The sequence below is a fragment of the Heliangelus exortis genome, chromosome Z, assembly GCF_036169615.1.
Source record: "Heliangelus exortis chromosome Z, bHelExo1.hap1, whole genome shotgun sequence".
Classification (NCBI taxonomy): domain Eukaryota; kingdom Metazoa; phylum Chordata; class Aves; order Apodiformes; family Trochilidae; genus Heliangelus; species Heliangelus exortis.
Window position 1 is genome coordinate 51,386,523 of NC_092454.1, and position 17,941 is coordinate 51,404,463.

The following is a 17,941-nucleotide window of genomic DNA, read 5'->3' on the forward strand; positions in this document are numbered from 1 at the left end:
TGCATGATGCAGGTTAATGGCTGCTAGAAAAGAGGACTTCTCTGTTTCAGTTGCCTAACAGGATTTTTGGCATCCTCTTCATTAGAAGTGTTATTTTCTTTAGCCATATTGCTGGAGGAATGCATCTTTTTAGTACCCTACTGCATTATTTTGACACAACCTTCATATCTTTTCAGCTTATCGTTTCTGGAAATCTTTTTCTCATGATAAGAAGTGATGTTTCTGGCTGTATTTTTTCTAGCAAACATTGATGCAAGATCAGGAAAATAAAAAAAGCTAATATATCCGATATCTTGATAATTTCAGGATCAAAACAGAGTCTTGCACTTATGAATCTGCTTGACCAAGCAGCTGGTATATGAGACCTAGCCAGCAGCACACAGTACACATTAGGAAAACAAAGAGAATGTGAGATTAAATTGAAAAGAGGCAAGAACAGCATTTCCTCACCATCCTGCATGAAGGTAGAAGATATTCCGGGAGGATATATACTCAGTTTTCTTATTGGACCTATGCCCTCTTCCTCCTATCAGATTATTCAAAGGTAAATTTGCTTTTCACTCTCTTAGACAGACTGTTCCCCCCCACTGGTATACTTACTTATTTATTAGTAGCATTATTTGTAAAATTATAACTTAATTGGCTGCACTGTTACGATGTTATCTCTATGTGCTTCTGTGAGAATGTAACAATGTCATGATGAAAAACAATGTAAAAATGATGTGGTACACAAAATGGGATTGACAAAATGTAATAAATCACTGCTGGGCTGAAGAACAGAGCTGCATGTGTAATGAAATGCTTCAGCATTACATCATCGTTTATGTAACATCTGGCAGAGCCTGGTATTTCAGTGCTGCTTTAAATCAGGATCTTTTTTCTCTCTGAGAAAAGGAGGACATTAGGTTTTGCTCGTAGAAAAATAGGCAAAAAGAAAAAAGAAAAAGAAACCCTTGAAATATCCATATAACGTTCCCCTGAGTTCTGCCATCTTCCTCTTGATGCAAATCATCTAATGTCTGAAATGCCTACAAAATAGTTAACATCCAAGCAGGATTTTTTCTACTTCATAACAGAAAAATGTCTCTAAGGTGAAGGTGGTTTTGTTTTGTTTTGGGTTGTTTTTTTTTGTGTTGCAATTAATTTCCCCAAATAAAGAGTTTTTCTGATATGTATCATTACATGTACCAGACTTCTAGAAAAAAAACATCCATGAATTCTAGAAAACAAACTGTTGTGAATTACATGTGTGTATTTTCCAGATGTTGGGTGTCTTCTTCTTTTTTCTTTTGTTTTCTTTTTATTTTCTTTTTTGTTTGCGTGGTTTTTTTTCTTTTTTCTTTTTTTCTTTTTTCTTTTTTTTTTCTTTTTTTTTCTTTTTTTTTTTCTTTTGTTTTGTTTCAAAGGAGAATTGAATTATCTTTCTGCTACTGTGGACTCCCAGTCCTGTCTCACTGTCTCACTGTCTCACACTTACAAATATATGGGTGCTCCTTCAGCATGGGCTCCTCTTCCACCTCCGGCTGCCAGCAGAGTCTTCCTTGTCCCTGACTGGGATGCTCAGGCAGGACAACATGATGTGGCTCTGGTGTGAATGTATTTAATTGAAATGTATTTGATTAGCTGTTGCTGTAAATGAAGTCAGAAAACAGAAACAGCCTGCTACAAAAGTCTCTGGATGACACCGTGACATGGCTGCATTCTGCCCAAGGTTTGCTGTTAATTCTGGGGGGCTTTTGCCTTATGCCTCTTGCCCTGGAGCCCTGATAAACCAGGGTGTGGTGGCCAGGTTGGGGTGCAAGCTGCTGCAGGGATGCAGGCTGCCATCCCTCCTGGCAGCAGGGACTCCCTCCTTCTCCAGAACTCTGGAGAGCAGCAGCTTCCCAGGGTACTGGCAATGGGGCACTGGCAAGAACTCACTGTATCGAAAAATAGGAGTTTTGCTTTAGTTTTTTCAATGCTCTACCTTCCGAAGGGGAGACAGGACAGGTTGCCAGAGAGAAATCTTTGTTTGTTTGGCTCCTTTTCAGTTAACCAAGTGTCATGCAGATAAGCCACTGTTAATGTAATCACTGTTCTCCCAGGGATTTTCATACAGTGTATTTATCCAGTAGCATTGGTCTGGCTGACAGATATCTATAAGGGCTTGTTGTTACAGCTCTTGTGCTCCCCCTCCATATTTTCCCCAGGTTAGTACAGAATGGTAGATCTTGACCCACGCTGGAGTACAGTGTGATACACTGTGTATGTTTTTTCACCAAAATACCAAGGGGAAGCAGAGCTATGTGGGCACAACAATGACTGTTCTAGAGTCCTGATGTGGTGCAGGTGTTTGGAGTGCTTTCATCCTTTCTGTGAGAAATCATGAGAGTTACCTAAAAGTTTGTTTGCTTGATTTTTTTAAGACAGCAGTAACTTCTATTGATTTGCTTTTGAAGGACAGATGTGCTGTAGAGCATGAATGTTTTTGCAGACTGGATGGTATAAAACTGGCAAGGCAAAAGAGGGAGGCAGTGGCCATGTGATCAAAGTGTAGGATTTGGAGCTTGGACATCTAATTCCTGTTTCTGGTTTCCCTGCAGGTGACCTTGGGAAAAGAAATTCCTGTCAGAGCTGAAAAGCTGGTCATGTGCAGGGCCACATGGACTTTTAGGAGCATCAAAGGCAAAAGTGGGATGTTTTAGGATGACAGCCTCTCTTTCCAGCACTTGAGGTCTTTGGATTAATATATTTTTCCTTTCTTATGGGAGTGTCATGGCAATGAGCAGCTGACCTAGGGATTTCTAAGAAAAAGAAATATTTTCAGATCTCAGAAGTATGTCTGTGACATTTTTGCATGTGGACACTGCAGAAGGAGAAGTGGACTGTACAAGGTGGTACAGGTGGTAGCAGGTGGTACAGGGGAGGAGCAGATGAAAGTTTGAGGACAAGTGCTGGTAGAGGGTAAGCTCATCTCAGTTTGAAAATGGAGCTGAGATGTTGCTATCTCAACCAACTCCCTCTTGTGTGAAGAAAATGAACTGCCATGGCTTTGGTGACAGTCTTTTGCAGTGTGGTAGCCATAGATAATGCCTCTTCACATGGATTTCTGAAAGACACCAAATGAGAGCTCCAGTGAGCTTAGCTGCTTCTTTGCATTAACAGTCTGTACCTGTTCCCTCATGTGATGTCACAGACACAATTTAAACAGGGTAATAGCAGACTAAATTATCTAATGCTAATAAGGTTCTTTCAGTCCCCTAGGAAGGATCACAAAAATATGAGCTGACGATGCAAGAATACCTATGAGCACCAGTGAGACGTGGCTCTCAAGGAGAAAAGAAGTGTTCTTACTTCATAAAACATTCACTGGATGGCAGGCAAGATTTTTTTGATCTCTGGTTGCTTTACTGTCTGCAGCCCTGTCTATGAGGAAACCTGGATCCTCTCCTAGGCTGAGATGCTGTGGTCATACAGCAGTTCAGGATCTCCTGGGTTTAACCAGCAGAGTCCAAGGGAAGGCATGCAGCCTTCTTTTCCATGCATAAACCCTTTCCTCCAGTGCTTTGTTTGCCAGGAATTGTGACCCTTACCTACACCCCTATCCTTTTAGGATCAGAGTCGTGGTATTAGGGCATTCTTCCTTGTCAAAGACTGTAGAAGAGAGAGAAAAGACCCTCTTGTTGCTGTTAGTTACTTTGTCCATGGTAAGGGTGTGAGCTGGTGAGGAGCTGTTGCCCCTTTCTGCTTTATCATAATAATTACCCCTGCCTTCTTCAGAAAAACAGTGTGGGATCAGCCTCTTCGAAAGGGATTGCCATTTGGAATCCACTTTTTTTTCATCAGTGGAATAGGCAATGCTGGTTGGCATCACAGGTCTGACTTAGCTGCCTGAACAATATGTGGGCAGTAATCTACACAGTTGCAGACCACATCTGGCTCAGAGTATGGCAAGGCTCTCAGGCAGTCCATTACTGTGTTGAACAGGAAAGATAATTTTACTCTTCAGCAGATCAGTGATATGCTCAAGACTGAGTCAAGTACTAGGGCAGGTGCTAATGTGTACCACTGTGACCAGAAGTGAGTGTGCTCAGTCTGCCAAAAAGATAGTAACATTTCTGGAGAAGTGAGAGCAGTCAGTTGCCAGAAGGGAGGGCTGAAATGGGCTGAGGAGCAATGGTCCAGAGGCACCAGAGCTGGCTTGATTATCTCTTGCTTCTTGCCCAGGGGCTTGTCCCCATCCTCTGCAGTCACCAAGGTCCTGAGGCTTTGCAGTGAGGGCAAGATGCCCTTGTGATTTCAGTGTGTCCAAGAGAACACAGAGCATGAGTTTATCCATTTTTATCAGCCTCTGTCCATCATAAACTTTGCAACCATGCCTCCTGTTGGGATTCATGACTACCTTAGTTGCATTTGCTTGCTGGAAGACTTGACTGAAATTAAGGGTAAGTTGAGGCTGGGATCTACGTACCTCCAGGCTGGCAACCCTTAAAATAGATCCTTAACCCTGCAGCCAGGGCCCATGGCTTGAGATCCCCTTCACCAGCACCTGCACCTATGCTGAGCACAGGCAGATGTCACCATCACTGCCACTGCTGTCTGCAAAGACCCAGTCGCTGCATGGCCACCCCTGCCTGAGGCCAGAGGGACAGTACCCACCAGCCTCTGGCAATTGCTCAGCAAACAATGTTTTGAATAATCTTAATGAGTTTAAGACCTCAACCTAACAAGTATTTCTGGTGTAACAAATGAAGGACCACTAGGGGGATGCATAGCAGTGTCATTTCAGATTTGTTTCTTTTTACTTCTTGACAGTTGTTTAGTGTTACACAGATTGATAATTTTTCCTATGATTCCTACAGCATCTTCTATTTCCCAGATCTTCTATTTATTTCAGCCAAGCAATTGCCTCTTAAATTACCTATTTAATCAGGAGGCTGGGGACAAGCAAGGCTGGGCTAGGGGAAGTACTGATTGGTAAAATCACAGCTGTCTATGGAAAGGTGCCTCCAGCAGACCCTGCTCCCTGCCTCCCTTCCTCCTCTAGGGACAGGGAAAAGCAGAAGGGAGGCAAATCCTTCATGTCCTATCCTGGCTTCTGCCCAGGCTCCCTGTTCCCTCTACATTGATGTTTTTTAGCAGGACTCTTCTAGAAGGAGGAAAATTGAAGTGAATAGCTATCACTGTCAATTTTTAGGCTGAAGACTTCCTCCAGCACACCATATTAGGTCCATGCAAAATATTAGAAGAATTTTTGCTGCTTCATTTCTTCCCCATGCTGGTTATTCACGGTGCCCTTACTAAAGCTATTGGCCTATTCCCAATTGCTCTTCCACTGTGTTTTGTTTGCTTTGAGCTGCTGATGTTCTGCAGACACATGCCAAGCTATTCCCAATTTATTGCAGATGAAGTCAGAATGAGAAGCATTATTTGAAAATAATAATTTTAGGCTATATAGTTTGGGTGCTTTTCCCCTTTGTTCTCTGGTATTTGATGATTTACTTCCAATGTTTCTTCTCGATGACTTCCAGTAGAGATTTCTTGCTTTATAAACAACTGGATTGATTTCCAATATGAACTTTTACTTCCTTGAAAAAAGATCTCCTCAGGAGAAACTGGCAGTTCTCTTTGTGTATATTTTCTGATTTGCATTTACTTGGAGGGGTTTGGAACCCAGAGACAAGATTTACGTCAACAAATCCCTCTTCTTCTTATCCAATTTAGTTGTTTTAACATAATACAATCATTTTCTAAATCAAACTGATGGAGTGGTTCCTAAAGGCATTGCACCAGCTGCATATCTGGAATCGTATTCGCTCTCTCTTATTGTATTAACATCAGGCTTGAACTTTTCAAATTTGCATTGTGCTTTGCAGAACTTCTCAGGAAATTTGAAGCAGTTTCTAGCTGAAATCTGGTGTGACTTAAACAGAGACCGGAGAGTGAATTGCAGAGCAAAGCTTGTGTAGAGATGAGATTCTAGTTTCATGGAAGAAATAGATACCAGAATGAGAACATAAGAGGAATATTGCTTTTGCTGGGGGACTTTGGAGACACCATGAAGTGGATGCTGTGTTACAACTCTGATCTTGGGTGTCTCACCAGACTTCCTAAAAGATTTTATTTCTTCTCTGAAGAAGGTGCTGAGCAAGGGGCTGACATACAGCAAAGCTATATGAGTAAAGTGATGGGGTGAATGTAATCCAGTGATGCTTCTGTGGTGGCTTTTAGAAGATCTGTCTCTTATTTGAACAGTCTTCTTTTTTGCCATATGAGCTGCTACTATCAGGCATCCTGCTCAAGGTATGCTTGCAATACTAATGAGGGAAATTTTCAAATACATAAATGGGACTCTCAGTCTATTGTTCTTGTATGGTTATTTCAGTGATAATTTTTGGTCTCCTGAAAGAATATATATTGGGAACAAGCTGGCTAAAGCAAGTTATACAGAAAATAAGCCCAAGAACACATAGTGAAGGCATGAGGGAAAAGGAAAGCTCAGATGACATTGGTTCAGGCAAAGAACTGAGTTCCCTGAGCTATGGGATGGAGAGGTAGGTCAGTGCAACAACCCACTGTATGTCTCTGGTCCCAGCTCAGTTTGTGTGAAACCCTTCCAGTTCCCTACTGCTTGGTTCATAGTTAAACTGCAGCCCAGCTGACTCCTCGCTTGTCACTGAGATCTGACTGCCACCTAGATGATGAAAATCCCAACTTGCCCATAACTGGATGTCCTCATGGTGCTGTTAAAAGGTTGTGGAAGTACCTGGTTCCAGCCTGGTGTCATTTTATACCTCTTCCTACCTTTCACAGCAGAGACCAGCTGATTCTTTTGTAAGTGGCATCCTTTTCACATGCATTGGCAGACACACAGGTGCCAAAGAGGTTGTTGGGGTGCACTACTGGGTCCAAGAAATCACCTTGCAGAAGAGGACAAAGTCAGAAGTGAGGCAGAAAGGGGTATTTACCATTGCAATTCCTGTACAAGGAGACTAGTCCACTTCAAAAGTGTTCATTTCCACCCCCCAACCCTCACCCTCCAGAATGTCATGACAAGCTACTGGACAATAGATTAACATCTAAAATTTCATAAATTATATCTGAAAAATATCAGGATTATGAATAATGAATTGTCAGAAGATAGCTGGCCATTGGATAGAATTTTCAAGTTCAAAACTTAAATTTTAGGAAATAAATAAAGTGATAATAATAATAAAAATCTATTTTAAGGTCTGTATTGCAATTCTTGGAAAAAGATTACTTAAAAAGAAAATAAAGAAGTCAACTAACTTCAAATGGCTCTTATATGAACATTTGTCCACCTAGTAAAGGTATATAGAAAGAGGCTCTTGGTACTTTTCCTGCAGGGGAGATCCTCCCAGGTGCATCCCCGGGAGAGATGAAATCACCTTGTGCCCATTTGAAGGATCAAAGAAACTGTGTGCTGGCCTGTGGCCAGGATTCTTGGCAGTGAAGGGAAAATTGCTGATGGTTTGGTGATCCCTTCAAAAATCTGACACAGAGGAAGGTATGCTCAGTGGAAGAATATCAGGAAAGGTACCCAGCCTGGGTCCTCTTGCCTGGCTACATGTTCATGATGTGAGTGGTTAGAGGTCTACTGATACTTTTGCCCCTTTTGCCCTAACCTCACTACAGTGGGACTTAACTCTTCTGTCTGGAGTAAAAACCGGGAATCCTGTACTCCCCCTGCAAAAATAAGCTAGCTGCTGCTAAATTTGTACCCAGTGCAGTACATTTTTTCAAGGAATGGAGAAGCCTGTGGCATGGCAATGTCATGTGGTCTGATGGAAGAGGTTCCCCCTGACAGTGCACTAACCCCAGCACCACTGACAATTGCAACAGCCTGCTGTGATGTTAACTGCTATTAAGAGTGTTTAAAACATCCTCTCAGTGCTTGACATTGGCTGCTCATATGAGCAATTTTACTTACAGACCAGTATTTCATTTACTATTGATTATATTAGAAAAGAGATGAAAAATATGAAACCAGTGTTGCAGAGAATAGATCAGTTTATTAAGCCTCCCTCTTCAAATTGACTGTTTTAAAATTAATAGATGAACATAGATGGACAGAAAAAAGCCTTCATGCAGTTTGTTCATTCAGCTTTTTATTGCTGAGTTTTGCATAGGACTCATGAAGCTGCAGTACACTTGACCTGTTGCCAAATTACTAGTAGCATATTTCTACCTCAGGTAATCACATTTTGTCACTGTTTCAAACTGCAACAAATTGTCATTATCTCTCAGATGTATTTTATCTTGCCATATATAATCAAAGTACTTTTTCTGTGTATTACCAAGCAGTAATTAGGCCGATTAAAAAAAAAAAAAAAAAAAAAATGGTGCTTGGGGTTAATGCAACTTATGAATATTGAAGAAGTTCACTGCCTTTTGGTTTTGAAGAGTCCCTCCTTACTCAAGGGCTGTCCTGTTCAGACATACTAATCTCTACCACATTTGCCAGTGACCCACCCTGGCATGGTGCTCATGGACATCAGCAGGGGGCAGGGAAAGATTGCTGGGGGCATTTTTTAATTTGCATGGTCTTGATGGAGAAGACATACTTTAAACACAGTATCCCTCACCTGTGCTCTTTCATGCCTTTCTGTGTCATAAATCATGGGTATCTGACTGGTTTGACTGAAGGATGGCCTTCCCGCCCTGGGGTGTGATCCTCTTTGCAGAGGGACACCACACTGATTGTTTTCCAGCCACACACCACCAGCAATCTACACCTAATTGATGGTCTGCTCTTCCTTGGGTTTATTTCAACTCTAAATGCGTTTTCAAAGGTGATAATATCATCCTAACAAAATTGGTACATCTGTTGTAGAAGGATTGAAACGCAGAGACTGAGGACAGCTTTGTTCATGTCCAGCATGTGGGTGACAGCCCATGTGGCACAAATGCCAGTCCAGATTTGTGCCTTGTATGAAGAATTGTTATTCATCCCATAGGCAATGCACCCCGATAATCAGTGTGAAGAGAGGGGTAGAGCACTTCTCTTCTCCTCTGCTCTCCAGCCTGAACTCCCAGAGCATCTTCCTTTGACTAACATTGTAATGTCACCTCTAATGTCAGTGGGTTTTAACTCAATAGTTAAATCTGCCCCAGGAAATCAGCAGCAACTGTCCTAACCTAATTTCCCTAACCTGGGGACCTTGTTCCCCACTGTCTTTTTCAGCACATAGATTTTCAGATGACCTTGTTCCTTTAATGCAGTTACAAAAGGACAGTGTTTTGTATAACCTTATGGATCTGCTGACGGAGTAGAGAAGAAACCCAACACAAGCCAAATTTTGTCATTTCTTCTCCAGCCAGAAATTAATTTACCAGCAGAGGGCTCTCTCATTATTCCTTTTTTAAATTTTTTTTTTTTCCTTTGCCAAGGTTATCACCAGGTTTAAAGAATAAAAAACCAAACCCAACCAGCCAACCAAACAAAACAGAGAAAGTGTGAAGCTGTCCATGTCCCCAGAGCTTAGGGCAAGAGGTAAAATTGAGGTGGCCTCTGGCTCCTGAGTGTACCAGGCTCTCATTTCTCCATGTGGGGCAACTTTGGGAGGCATGGGGCATCAAGGCTTGTGCTCTCCTGCCACTTTGCACACCAGAGCAAAGGCTGCTGGAATGGAGGGCAGAATTTTGGGAAACACTCTGAGGGGAGGAATCTTTCCAGGACTGACCTAGGTTCCAGCCAGCATCCTTGAGGAAAGGACTTCAAAGCACAAGCCCCATCAACAGTGAAGGGAGGGTGACAGAGAGTGGTGGCTGCAGACAGGGGCTCATCCACCAGAGCCAAGCAACCCAGCGAGCAGCAAGGGATGTCTCAGGGGCTGAGGGAGCAGGGATGTCCCCTGCAGTCTCCTGAAGAGAAACCCTTCTCCCCAATACTTCTGGGGAGAAGGGATAGAAGGTGGGATATTTATTATTTCAACTGAGTTCTTGAAAGTACAGGACAGAAATAATATCATGAGCAAATGTAGGATTTTCAGAGGGTTTGCACAAATCACTATGTTAATTCTTTCCATCTTCAGAGTGTATGGTTTTCAGCTTCTGTCCTCTTTATCCTTTTAGTACATCTAGAACTATACCCTCAGAGGAGCCAGAGGAGCCAAACAACGGGAATTAAATTTATCAATTAAATTGCTGTTTCAGGAAAAAATGATCTTGCTTTAATATTTTTATTTATGAAATATGAAAACATGAATAATCTAATGAGATTCAATGTTTTTTTTTAATGACATCATAATTTGCTTTGGTGATCTCAGTGTCTGTTTTATAACCTTGGCTGTGTAAGCACGTGTAAAATACCTGTCAGGGTATAACTAGGCATAAGTGCTCTGAACGTCCAGAGGTGGTGGTCTGCTCTGGATCAGTTGTTGCCTGAATAGTGAGAGTGGGACCTCTGGGGGCTTTCCTGGCCTTCAGTGATTGTGTAGGTGACAGCACTGTAATCTCTGTATTATTTTGTTCTCTGGATGACCCTGTGAGATAGTGGCCCTGTTTGCAGCGGACGAGTAACTGAACAGGCTGGGCATTTTCTCTTCAGGAAGTTTGTGGCTGAGCTGAACTCTTGTCTCTTATGCCTCAAATGCAATGTTCAATACACGAGGCTGTCCTGAACATCTATGTGGTACCAAATCCATGATTATTAGAAACCTACGACCTACCTAATTACCACTGTTGCTTGGAAGCACTGTATTTCCATGGGCAAGATGTTGACAATGAAGTCCCTTCATGGCTGTTTGATGCATCGTGGTGTTTTGGGCACATACCACACCAGAAGTTGCAAATCCCTGTTATGGAAAGATGCTTCCCTCCCACAAGTGTAGGGGAGCCCTGGGGAGACAGCTCTGGGCAGACCTTCATCAGGGAGAGAACATCTTTTTTGGGGTAAAATTGGCTGCCTTTGATATCTGGAAAAAATGCCAGGTATATAAATCCTCTATAACAAAATTTGGGATTGGTATGTGAAAGCAGATGGAGATGACATCTTTGAGTAAATGGAGTGTAGATACCAACCTAATCTCCCTCAGGCAACACCTGCTCTATGTTCTGTAGCAATTGTCTGCTGTGTTGTGTGTACTGCTACCAGCGATGGAGAAAGGTCAAGTTCAGTGATACCTCCCTTGACCAAACAGTGGCAAATTAAGACCAAGTCCAAGTATGCACACCATTTTTACTCATGTCACTGGATTAACTTTTTTCCTGGTTAGAATCTTGTGACAGCTCTGCAGCTGCACTTTAACAGGCCTTTTGGGGAACAGGACGTATGCTCTGGATGTTTCAGCCAGCTAATCTTGTGTCTTTGCTATGGCATTTACAGTGTCTTAAAGGAAAATTCTTAAAGTAATTTTTCAGAAATTCAAGCCAGTTATTGAAAGCAGTGGAATTGCCTTTGGAAAAAAAGAATGTTGTATTTATGAGACAGATCATCAATTAGGCAAAGAAAGAAAGAAGAAAATTCAACCACCCAGGAAAGCTAAGGGTGATAAAAGATCCCAGATAAAGTCACTCTTCTCAGTGGGTAGCAAATCTGATGAATTGAAACAGAAAGTCCTTCTCATTGATTTCACTGGAAAAAGTAATTGACTTTGAACTCAGAATAAGTTGCAATCTGTATTTAATTTCTTGTCCAAGGAAAAGAATCTAATCTTGTTTTTCTTGTGGCTCCTATTAGCTATAATGTCAGTTGAACAGCTGAATCCCTTGCATCAAGCTCCATATTTGCCCATGATGTCACTGTGCTTAGGACTGAAACAAAAATCAGCCTTTCATCTCTCACTCGCTTAAAGGATCATACCATAATACCACGTTTATTAAATCAAAATCTCTCATCTCTGTACATGCACAAATGGATCCGAGTATTCAGAGGAAAGGCAGAAAAAGCATAAAGACTGTAATTTAACTTTTAGACATTAATGCAGCCTATTAACTGGAAATATTTTTACAATTCTAGCAAATGTACCCATTTTTGCCCTTGCACTCCCTGAACACAGAGATTCAGCACATCGTGCTGTCAAGGTCACAGATTCAAACTGCTGACTTTCTTGCAGGGCCACATTACCTTTTAAGTAACACATATACAGTGTTAGATCTGCTGACATCAGTTCCAGCATGGACAAGGGGGGTCTGCATCCAGCTGACTCCTGAGGATGCCCAGGAGCCACAGTAGAGTTCCCTCATGGGGATTTATTTGGGTGAGATCCTGTGAGTCCAATATGAAAACAACCATCTGAAAACCAAAGTGTGGTCCTTGGGTCTGTACACCATATCTTGCCTGTTCCAGTATGAAGGACACGACCTGATCCTTCAGAGTGTCCTGAAATAAAAAGCTTACATGTTCACTTGCATGTTATCTGGGTACGTACAAGCTATCTGTAAAGCCCCCATACTCCTTTGTCACTTTGACTTGTTTAGCCAAAGATTAATTGGAGGAGTTTTTGTCATTAAACTGCAATGATTTACCCTGGCAGTTCAGGGACACTACACTTTCAATCACAAACACAAACAAGAAAATCAGAAAGCTCATCTAGAAAGATGTCTTTACAGAGAAATAATGAGGCTTGTTAAGCCAAGGCTTCAGATAGCAGTGTGTGCTGGAAAGGCAGCAAAAGTTAAACACCCCCCCCTTGAAAGATTCTTTAAATTTCTAGAAAAAGTGTAAAAAACTCATTATGTGAATAAGGACTAGGGGTCATTTCTTTGCACTTGTCAGACTTTGTTCTGCATATAAAGAGACAAAGGAAACCTATGTTTTCATGAAGAGCTCTGGTAGGGAGAGGATAGGAATGTGAGGCATGGGCAGAAGATGTGGCCATGTCTGGGTCCTCTGTGAGGTTTCTCCTTTATGTAGGACAGAACATCCATCCCATGCTCAAAAAGCATATAAAAGCCTGAGGGAAACTGGAATACTGCTTGATAAATCTATTTTAAAATGGTTCTATACTATTTTTAAATGCCTTTCCTTTTTAAGTAACAGAAAATGAAGAAATGAGAGGAAGTGTGGTCCAAATCCATCTGCTTTGTGACAGAATATTACTCTTCCTTTTTCTACGCAGAATAATGAATCAGAGGAAAACAATTTTTTTTCCAGAACTGTTTTTTTTTGGTGATAATTTAATGTGTTTTTCTGATAAAAACAGAAGAAGGCAAAAATATTGCTGTATTCCTGTGTATAACAACGGGTTCATGTAATCAGAGGACCCCAATATCTGTGCTGATCAAGCTTCAGGAACAGGCTGAGTGACACGTCTAATTATGTGCAGCCCAATATTCTGTGCTGTTCTTCATTGTGTTTATCTTCCTCTTGTTTTTCATGACAACAGACATAGAGATTATCTTTGCTTAAATCAAATACACACAGCTCAGTGTTGTTCCTAGAAGGAGAGCTCTGTACCAGTAGAGTACCCACTCTGGTCTCACTTTTTACCCTTTTCTTCCTGCTTTATGCACTCCTTTTTAAACATTGGTTGTGTATTCAATCCATCCAATTTTGTCATCATGTTTACTCCAAAACTGTTTTTGTCTGTTTTCCTGGGCTTACTCCAGGAACTTTCAATAATTTACTTTCTGTAGCCCCACTGAAACTTTTCCAACTCCCTCTACACCTAGTTCTGCTACAGGCTCATGAAATTTTTATCTTCCCTAATTACAGAATTTAAAAAAATCTTTTTATACTATAAGCTGGTTTTTTTTGAGAATATGACTCTTATCCTCAACCATGACAACGATTTTGCTATCAATATTACAATCCTTTGAAGGTCACAGCAAAAAGAACAATCTGACAAGTTGTAGAGATGCTCCACTGTAAAGGTCAAACCTGTATGTACTGCACTGGATGGATTATGTACAGCACTGTAGGGGCTCAGAATAACCTTTCTAAGTAAATTAGTAATGAATTAAACTCAGAGGTAATTTGTGGACACAGAGGTCCAAGGTGGTGTACCTGGTGTTGCCTTTGTCCAGCATTACCAATTTTACTTGAGGATCATTCAGGCTGCCTGGAATGCTGTGGCCTTCTAGCATCTCTTCTCTTTCAAAATGAGCCCTAAATTTTTCCTCAAAGCCAAGGCAAATTTGGACCCAGCCATTATGCTAAGCAGATATGGCTTGGCAGAAAAACTTACCTGCATGGTAGGTCTGGGTAATCCTCTTCTTCACAGCAAAGGCACCTTCCTGACTTTGGGATTTTATAAGAGGTCATGATATAAATTTAGGTCCATTGCAAGTGGTTCCGAGCACACTGTTGCTTCTGTGTAACAGGGTTTTAGTGCAGTGTTAAGAACTTGTCTGAAGCTTTTGATGCTGCTGACTGAGCAGTGTTGCTTTGATGGCAACAAGATGATGCTAGTAGGCCATGGTTTTAGTCCTTCACAGAAGAAAGGAGAAAGATGTTTGACCGTACATTTCTACACTGACATATGCTGTTCCTTCAAGTCTAACCTATTTTCTATCTTCTATCTTCTTTCTGTCTTCTTCAATGTATTCATTAGGCATTTCTCTATGTATGTTACTGCAGCATCTCTGCACTTTAGCATCTGAGCTGTGTTTATCTGTACAACCTGCTGAGAATTCCTCCTAACATCCAGTCTAAACTTCTTCTCCTTCAATTTAAAACCTTTTTCACTTGTCCTGTCACAGGACAGTCTTATGAAAAGTCCCTCTCCAGCCTTCCTGTAGGTTCTCTTCAGGTATTGGAAAGCAGCTAGAAGGTCCTTCTGGGATTTTCTTTTCTTCAGGCTGAACAATCCCAGCTCCCTCAGCCTCTCCTCATAGCAGAGGTGCTCCAGCTCCTGGATCATCCTTGTGGCCCTCATCTGGACTTGTTCCAACAGATCTATGTCTTTCTTCTAGTGGAGACACCAGAACTGGACACAGTAGTCCAGGCGGGGATCTCACAAGAGCAAAGCAGAGGAGGAGAATCATTACTCCTGATCTCCTGGCCATGCTCCTCTTGATGCATCCTGGGATATGTTTGGCCCCCTGAGCTGCATGAGTGCACTGCCAGCTCATGCTGAGCTTTTCATCAATCAATACCCCCCAGTCCTTCTCTTCAGTGCTACTCTCAACCCACTCTGTACCCAACAGTTGCTTACTGTATGAATAAGTAACATCAAATAAGATATTTCTTTTGAATATGTTCTTTCTATGTTCTTTCTACAAGTGGGTAGAAAGCTGTAAATTTTAGAAACAAACATCTCCATACAGACAATGCAAACAAAATTTTCACTGCAGGAAATAAACAGGTCACAGTAGAACCTGTTTTAAATATTCCACCACCTAGCAATTAGAGGTTAATAAAGATGCAGCAGGGATGAGACTGTCAGCCAGCTATCAGCAAGACCTTCCAGGAATTTCTTCCTGAAGAGAAGAGCTGGAAACATGATCAGACCTCTGGTCAGGGTGAGCACAGACCCGTGGCTGCATGGGTCCAGAAGGCTCCCTGCCCCTTGCTAGCAGGAGGGCTGCTGGCACGTGGCAACTCTGGCTGCCAAGGACAGCCCAAGGGAAAAGTCACTGCCTGGGACAGGAGCTAGAAATGAGACAGACACATAGTTCAACACGGTTTCTATCTGGATTTAACTAAGTAATTTACTTTTTTGCAATTACACCCAAAGATGTTGCTCACCTGGGCCCTGTCTGGAGCTGGTGCTGCTCCAATCCTCAGGGGAACCCTGAGGTGCCTGTGTGTACATGTACATGTACATGACTGCAGACTGGAATGCCAGCAGGTGAAAGGGGAGATGTTCCAAAAGGCAGGCAGGAGGTGCTATGGGCTACCATGGTGCAAGGCTCACAGCTGTGATGGCTTTGGGGAGCACTGACTGAGGCTTCCTCCCTGCCAAAGCATCCTGCCTGGCCACCATGCAAGTGGGGTGCTTGGGAGAGGCTGCTGTGCTTCTCAAACATCTTTATCCTCAAGACAGTTTTCCTTGGTGAGAAGTTTCCTTCAGCTATTCTAATCCAGAATTTTTGATGATGTCTGGTGCAGGCAGTGCTCTGGACACAGGTGTATTTAAATTTGTGTTTGTTGGCAGTTTCACCTTCATGTTCCATTTTCTGTGCAAGTCCTGTCCTGTACTCTTCCTGAGGTGCATTTGGCTTTGTCAGTGAACAACTGCTGTACACTGAATATTTCCAGCCTGCATCCATTAACTCTTGTCCCGTCATTGCTCAGTGATGAGCAATGGGTGCAAACTGGAGCACAGGAGGTTCTGTGTAAACACAAGAAAAAGCTTTTTTAATATGAGGGTGACAGAGCACTGCAACAGGCTGCCCAGTGAGGTTGTGGAGTCTCCTCTGGAGACACTCAGGACCCACCTGGACATGTTCCTGTGTGATCTACACTGGGTGGTCCTGCTCTGGCACAGGGGTTGGACTTCATGATCTCTCGAGGTCCCTTCACCCCTAGCTCTCTGTGATTCCTGTGATTTCCCTCAGGTTCTGTGAACCCCTCCCAGCAGGGGTTCTAACAGGCACTGAAAAGGTCTTCTGGCATCTGAAATCACTGTAAATTTGTTCCTATGCATTCTCTGGGTTTGTGAAGGCAAAGAGGATTTTAGCTTACATAGATGTCCAAGGAGTGACACGGTCAGACAGGCACTTATTGGCTCATCCTTTCTGAATCCATGGACAGCCTGGATCATCCCTGTTTTCTTTTTAGAAATGAAACAGTCCAGGTGTGGTCCAGGTGTGGCCCAGGTGAGGGCCCACAACCAGGACCCAAACCAAAACATTGGAGCAGGCTTGCCACCACCCCAGGCTGTCCCAGAGGCTGCTGCCATGGGCCATGGGGAGGCTGGTGGGGAGATGATGCAGAGATCTCCATCATCTTTGCAGCCATGGCCCGTGGGTATGGCACAGCCTCTCTCTCAGTGAAGCAGCACAGAACAGCAGCATGCTGAAGGCTGTCTTTTGAATAAGGCTTATCAATCATTTAATGATAGGTATTCCCATCTGCATAAAGCAAAGAGGGATATTTATTCACTTTTTACTCGTGCCTTTAACTTTTAAATAGAATGGAAGAGAATTTGGTTTTATATGGCTCCTCTCTCTCTTCCCTATTCCAAAGCACTTTCACGGAGCAGTTAAGTTAGGTTATAGTGCTGGTAAAACAGTGACTCTGGGCAAATGGGGCAGTCTGAACTGCATCATATATCACTGCACCCACCTCTGCTAGCTGTGATGCACAGACCACTGGATCTTTTTTGAAAGCTGTTCCATACCTGCTCTTGATTTTGATTGACTGAATCCAAGATATTAAATATGCCTCGGTACTTCTTTTAAACACTTCCTTAAAAAGGGAATTTAGCACTTGTAAAAGTTACCATATTAAGGTAAGTTTATGGCATATGCAGTTTTATCCCCCAATAATGATGCCAAGGCATTCAAAGCTTCAGGGGCATTGTAAGAAGCATCAAATCAGCAGCCAAACTCTTCTGAGCTTTGTGTGTCTGTATGGCTTCTTTGGAAAGACTGGCCTGATTTCATGTCCTTTTCTTGCAAGTAGTATCATTCCCAGTGATAAATAAATGTCCTTTTCTCTTGCAGGACGTATCTATACAAAAAAAATGACAACTTTCTTTCCTCACAGACAGCTTTGTTTACCTGTAAAACACTGGGACTGCCACATGCCAGGGGGGTGTGCAGGCGGGGGCTGCGGCTGCCCAGTGGTTCCTCGGTGCCAGGGGGAATGTTGACACCAACAGCAGGGAAGTTTTTGGAGCTGCCTCAACCAGCCAGCCTCCGGGGAAGAAAACATAGTTTTACCCAGCTTTTTAACTCGTTCAGGGAAGCAGCTGTTGCCATCTCACTAAATGTGAACTGAGGCTGTGACAGCTGCATAAAGCTTCATACATATTCTTCATACATCACTACGGGCATGTAAATTTATTAATAGCCATATACTCCTAAACACAGTGATCCATGCTGAGTTCTA

General features: G+C 42.5%; 1 long non-coding RNA gene across 2 annotated transcripts; it reads left to right on the plus strand.

Annotated features, from left to right (window-relative positions):
- The first annotated feature begins 30 nt into the window (after positions 1–30).
- On the plus strand, positions 31–7,275 carry LOC139789870 (uncharacterized). 2 transcript variants are annotated; one of them, XR_011723278.1, is made up of 4 exons: positions 31–544; positions 1,407–1,711; positions 2,583–2,815; positions 3,236–7,275. It is a non-coding gene; the product is annotated as an uncharacterized lncRNA (long non-coding RNA). The 2 variants fall into 2 exon arrangements; XR_011723277.1 differs by having other exon boundaries at positions 2,583–7,275.
- The last annotated feature ends 10,666 nt before the right edge of the window (positions 7,276–17,941 follow it).